The sequence below is a fragment of the Terrapene carolina genome, unplaced genomic scaffold, assembly GCF_002925995.2.
Source record: "Terrapene carolina triunguis isolate 2854851 unplaced genomic scaffold, T_m_triunguis-2.0 Scaffold26690, whole genome shotgun sequence".
In the NCBI taxonomy this organism is placed as follows: Eukaryota; Metazoa; Chordata; order Testudines; family Emydidae; genus Terrapene; species Terrapene triunguis.
Genome location: NW_020691041.1, coordinates 1 through 6,440, shown reverse-complemented (window position 1 = coordinate 6,440; position 6,440 = coordinate 1). Strand labels below are relative to the sequence as shown.

At 43.1% G+C, this 6,440-nt stretch overlaps 1 long non-coding RNA gene across 1 annotated transcript; it reads right to left on the bottom strand.

Annotated features, from left to right (window-relative positions):
* Positions 1-2,077: 2,077 nt before the first annotated feature.
* On the bottom strand, positions 2,078-5,379 carry LOC113408914. Its single transcript, XR_003370396.2, has 2 exons — positions 5,213-5,379; positions 2,078-2,298 (listed from the first exon to the last, which is right to left on the bottom strand). It is a non-coding gene; the product is annotated as an uncharacterized LOC113408914 (long non-coding RNA).
* Positions 5,380-6,440: the final 1,061 nt, after the last annotated feature.

Below are 6,440 nucleotides of genomic sequence, written 5' to 3'. Positions count from 1 at the left end.
TTATCAGCAAATGACTGACTTTGCTTTTTGCTCTAAAGTGTGCAATGCTGAAGAGTTTTCCATCTGATCTTGGATGGAGATGTATGCCCTCGGTGCTAGATGAGAAGCATGCCGAAGCGGCAGAGAAGAAAATACCGAAGAGTGTTGGTGCCAAAACATATCCCTGTTTGACATCACTGTGGATTAGACTAATCCCAATCATACCGGACAGTAGCCTTCATGCCATCATAGAAGGATTGAATCACAGTGAGGAGGATTGGAGTGGGGTAGAGGAACCAGTTCTCTCTAGCAATTGAAAAAGACCTTTCTTCTGCCCAGGTCAAAAGCCGTTGTAAGATCTACGAAGGCCACACAGAAAGGTTTTTCCTTGTTCTTGACACTTTTCTTGCAGTTGCCTCAATGCAAAGAGCATGTCGATAATAGATCTACTGGCATGGAAGCTGCACTGATTCTCCGCATAAACACGTTCAGCAAGAACTTGCAGTCTTTTGAGAAGGCCTTGTGCGAACACCTTGCCAGCAGCACTAAGAACTTATTCTGCAGTTGTTCCAATCACTCCAATCTCCTTTGTTTTTATATGTTTTGATGTTCGTATCCTTTATGGCTTGTGGTACCACACCTGCCTGCCAGCAGGCAAGCAAGACATTGTGCTGATGTTTAAGCACAACCTGTCCTCATTTGTCTAATACCTTAGGGACCAGCCAGACTCCAAAGTCTTTAGCCAGGCTGCTGGGAGATGAGGGAAAGGCATTTTCTAACCTTTGGGGAACATGATGGGACTCCTGAAAACTCCCTACTCTATACCCCCGCCCCCCATCTATTGTTCATAAGATGACTAATCTCCCCAATAGCCTTAATCACTCTCATTAGGAACCCATTGAAGGAGAGGAAAGGAGATAGTCTCATGTGGAGCTGTAGGAGTGAGACTATAGGTAGCAGTGGGGAGCGAAGCAGGGATCCTGGGAGGATGAAGGAATGGGTGGGGGGGGGGCAGAGGAACAGAGACAAGCTTTATTCCTCTTCTGTCCCCCAGTAAAGAGCCCAGAGGATGAATATCCTGGTCTTTAGTGCTCGCAGGGTTAAGTTTTTCTAAGAAATATGAACGCCTTGTTTTCTTTTCCCTCCCATGGAATGGATCCTAGCCAAGAGAACGACCCAAGATTTTAATAGGATTCTTCCTACAAGGGTGGTAGGGGGTGTATGGATTTTTTTGGTATAGCATTCAGAGGAAGAGCGAGAAACCCCCATCTTCAGCCATCTTGTGATTTAGACTTAACCCCCCCACAAAGGAGAAATCTTCAGTATCTGTAGAAATTTCGCTGGCGTGTATGGATTAAATGCTGCCATCTTGTGGTTAGTTAAAATAAATTCCTATCTGCACGAGGAATTTCTCTTAATGCTGTTGTTTTGAAGATTTTTCCAAAGTGACTCAAATAGGCCAGCACAGCAACTTTAAGACAGACCATTCTACATGCTGATTTGTACTCTGAACAGACACACACAATCGGTGAATGTTTAACTACATAAATTACTTCCACACATGGAGCACGCAACTGAGAGGGTCTGTTGTTAACACTGCTTGCCAGGAACCTTGGAGAACTGAAGAGCTAGAGCCTGAGGCCATGCCCCATTGTTTGCGGAATTAGTTTCAGATATTTCTGTGAGTAAACAGCTGGATTTTCATGGATGAAATTAGAAGGAAAAGTTAGACTAAATCAGGAACAATTCTCAGAGTAGTCCATTAGGGAGTGGTCTGGAATAGTCCATGGGAAAGGGTGGGACCTGATCCTTTCTCACTGAAGACACTAAAAACTAGACTGGAAAAGAGCGTGAGAAGAGCTACCCATGGGGAACAAACCTGCTGTGACGGGAGCATAGACTAGATGACCTAAGACTTTGCTTCAAACTTGGACTTCTACAGCTCTGAGAACCGCTGATCATTTCATGCTGGTTACATCCTTTGTTTTATGTGTGCGCTCATGCAAAGTAGTGCCTCCCAGTTCATAGCCAAGCGTTTTTACATTAAACTCCATGAGGCAGCATGCCAAGCAATTTCCAAAGACACTGAAGCCCCAGACTATTTTATCTCCTTTTTATTTTCATATTTACATATAAAAGTCTGACAGTTATATCAACCACAAGGAGCTGCAGTGTGCACTCTTACAAAAAAAAATCATATAAGGATTTAAAGTATTGCTTTACTGTTTGAAATAGCAACGTCAGTTTGCTTTCTGTGTTAAATATCTCCAACTCCAAGCTGCTGAGCTTGAAATTCCTGAAAGTCCTCTGGGATGGTGTCTGAAAACAAGAAAATATGCAAAGTTTAGTCTTCTTCCTATGTAGCTGATCAGTGTTTAGAACTAGAGCAATGTGGATAATTGGGAATGAATAGCTTATTGGGTAAATGATGCCTTCTTTTCTAATCAGGATTGCCTCTAAGCAGAATGTGGAAGTTCCAAGCTGAATTTTTAATTTGCTGAATCATTTCTGTGAATAACTTTTGAGTTGCAGATCATTCAAGATTTGGGCATAGTTTCTCTTTGCACTGTGTGGAATAGATAAGAGTGATTGGTTGTGTAACAAACCACAGCAGGGAAAATAGTGAATTTTATAACTGAACAAGCACCTCATAATTTGCTGCCTGTGATGATTCAAGCTGAAGGTATTTGTGGGCTAATAAAGGCTGAGTGGTCAAATGCTTGCTGCGAGGGAACACGAAAGAGCTGGTTGTGGGAATGGGGTGGAACTAAAATACACTCTCTCAAATTCAGCGAACAGTCACAAGCAGTTTTTTTCCTACTCTGCCCAGCTGTCTTTAGAGTGTCATGAAGAATATGTCTATCTCCTGGTTTTAAATACCATGCAGGATTTATCAGTCTGTGGCCACTGAGCGCAAGGGAGTGGATTATAAGTCCTTGAAGTTGACAGTGTCAATTTCAAAATCACATTTGTCTGAAAACGTCCTATTACAAACTGCACCTGAAGGGCTGAACAGAAAGAGACAAGAAGGAAAATATTTGTTTTGTTTACTCTGTGCCTTTGTCAGAACTTTGCACATTCAGCTGCACTGCTTCCTGCCTACAGGCAGCCAGTGTCCCCTGTTGGTGTGGGCTTTTCACACAGCTGCAGGCAAGGGAACATTAAAACAATAATAAAATGTTTAAAAACTGGCAGGTCAATGTTGCCAAAATGACTGTAGTTTGTTTGGTTGGAGCTTGACTAGTTTCAAGTGAACAGTGTCCCCTTAAATCCTTGTGCCAAATCCTATGGCTTCTCACTTGGAGCTCCTGGGAGCTGGTACAAAAGCACATAGCTGAATGAACAGTCTGAGGCACTCAGCTGTATGGGGCTTCAGACCCATGCCCTTACCTAAGCCAGACACACGTTCCACTCTAACCCAGTAATGCCAGCCTTAAGCCTTCAAAAATCATGAGTCAATCACAAATTTGGCTCAAGAATCAGTGCGATTAAAAGGGGGGGGGGACTTTTTATTTGCCACTGTATTTTTTTAAGTGTTTAGGATTCACTTGGATCACGGGTTCAAGCTTTTCTCTGAAATGCTGAGGGCTAGATAGAAACTTTTTTTTTAAATGAAAGCTGAGATCATTTGACTCCAGCAACTGGGGCGTGAAGAAAACATTGTGAGAAGAGTGTTACAATTGTGAAAATTGGCAGCGCTGCTATTTCCATAAGGGAAGGTACTGCTGAATATGTGGCAATAGTGCTTTTGCTATGGAAGAGTCAGTGATTAGCTCGGGAAGCAGGGCTGTTGCCAAGCAGAGCCTGTCAGTTTTGAACCTTTTTTCTACAAGTGCTAAAGCTGGGGGGGCAGAGTAATGCTTTGTGGAAAATCAAACATCTAATCTTAAGAACTCTTCTCCCTTCATGACAGTGCCAATTGCACTTGCCACCCCGGGTCTTTCACTTGAATCACAACATTTCTGAGCACAGCAATTTGCTTTGTCATTGAAACTAAAGGCAGAGCGGTTGCAGCAAAGGCCAGCAGCTCCCAGAGCCTGCTTCACTCATTCTAAGCTGGCAACTCATTAAACATGCAACATGTCACCTTGGGACTAGTTCTGGGCCGGAGATTTGGATTTAAATGTTTAATTCCACAAAATGTAAGTTACTAGCTCAGTCAGTATTTGCTCACTGCAATATTGGCTAACTGGCTTTTCTTCAGTACATGGGTGGACTATAATGACATTAAACAGGGGACTGTTTGGTCAGGCAGAGATTGATTCTGAGAAGAGAGAAGTGATTGTGTTCCACTTTTATAAGACTGATGAGTTGATGTGACAGAAATAGCCTCATGTGAACAATTCCTCCAGAAGAATTTCATGCAATAAGGAAAAAGTGTACTCGTTATCTAAAGTGGACGCACAGCTGTGTACACAAAGTACATGGGAGCACCAGGGCAGTGAGGTGGTATAGGCGAGGTGGGGGCGACAGCCCAGGACTGCGTTTTTTGTAAAGTGTGCCCAAATTTTATGATGTATTGCGTCACTGTTTTAAAATTAATTCAGAGATTTTCATGCTGACTCACTACATTAGAGATCTGAGTTCAGCTAGAAGGAGCCCTGGCCAAAACTGAAGAGGCGTGAAATGTCTAAATTCTGTCTGCAGATGAGGATGCCTTCTCAGCTGTGGTGCCAGGCATCACGCGGAGGAAGCTCATAGCAACAACTGTCACTGTAAAGACCGGTACAAGAAACTGCCTTCCACTAACTGATTTGAGCAGCAGCAGTTTGGCTGGAGTGTGGGTTGGCTAACATCACGTACAGTGGATGTATTGGTGCATGCAATGAGTGTTGTGGGACATCATATTTAATCTACTGAGGACAATGCCTCATTTGCTGTATGGTTAGCTTTAAGGTGTTGTCCATTTGGTCTTTTAGTAACATTTCTAATGGCAACTACTTGGTGTAGTTAGCATGCTCCATATAAGGGCACTACTGTGCTGGCAGATTACATGTATATTGCAGATCAGGGGCAACAGAGGAGCTGAGCTGCTCATTCTACCTCTGGTGAGATGCGACCCATACTAAGATTGAACCATTGTGCCTGACGTGGCCTCAGATTCATTTGCTGGTGAAGGCTGCAAGGTGGTTAATAAAAAAAAAAAAAAAAAAAAAAAGCCCAAACTACTTATCCTCTAGTACAGTAGGTCATTTGATAATCATGAGCTGAGTCGCTCTAAGAGAAATGTTACCATTGCAGCGATATTTCAGGTTGGACCAAATAATGTTTTCCTGAGAGAAGCAGAAAACACCAAGTCTTCCTCCACGCATGGTAGTGTCTACAGTTACTCCAGAATCTGCCACCAGTTGAGAACCTTCATAAAATCTTGCCCTTCAGAATAAAACAAATGCAACCCGTTAGCTCTCAGATAGCCACTGTTGCTTTGAAAAAGTGTTTTTAATATCTACCTTTATTCTGCCTTGTGACAAGCTCATTAGACTAGTCTCCGGACCATACCACTATAAGCTTGAAGAGAAACCAGGGTTATAACCCTCAACTGTGACAGGGCTGTGCCAGTGGGGTAGAGAAGGGGCAGAGTTGCTCCAAATTAGGCTAGCTTCTAACAGCCCAGTAGGAGGCCTTACGCTAGCTGGGGATCACTAAAGCATAGTACGTTCTGACCACAGCAGGGCAAGTGTGTTCGGTTTTGTGCAGTTAGAAAGTTGGCAACCCACTCTCATCCCAGCATGCTCCCCACACTGGGGGAGTCAGCTGGCTATGCTAGCCCCATACCAGCTACACCAAACATTCAGCTGTGTACTTACCTGTAAATATCAGTATTTATTATTTAAACTATGGTGATGCCCACTGGGACCCAATCAGGATCAGGGCTCCATGGTGCTAGGGGCTGTACAAACACATACGGAAATACAGACACCTTCCCCCAAGAGTTTCCTTGTTATAAAACCATTATAAAAAGAAATCATTTACCATCCTTGATTTTTGTTTATTCGGGTGTTTCACAAATAGCACAGCTGGTGAATTTAGTCTATTAACTCTCCTGGGCTATTTTGGCTTTTGTACCTATTCCTAGGCCTTGCTGAAGTCTCTGAGAAATGTGAGATGCTACATATTCCACAGGGCTGCTATATTTAGTCAAAACATACTGTAGTGAGTTATGGCCCAACAGCTTTGGCTCAGACTTTCACTTTTGGTTCTGAAGGCCCTTGTTCTCGAAGGATTAAATAAGACTCACTTTATCCGCTCCTTTGGTTTCTGAGGATTTTTAACTGCAGTTACTAAAAAAAGAGAGTGTGGCTGTATACTCAGCATACGCTGAAAGGCAGGGAGCTGCAAAAATTGTGATTAATGTTGAAGTTTATTAAATCCTTTGTCCTATTCAGCCTAGGGTTACCATACGTCCGGATTTTGCTGGACATGTCCGGCTTTTTGGGACTCAAATCCCTGTCCGGGGGGAA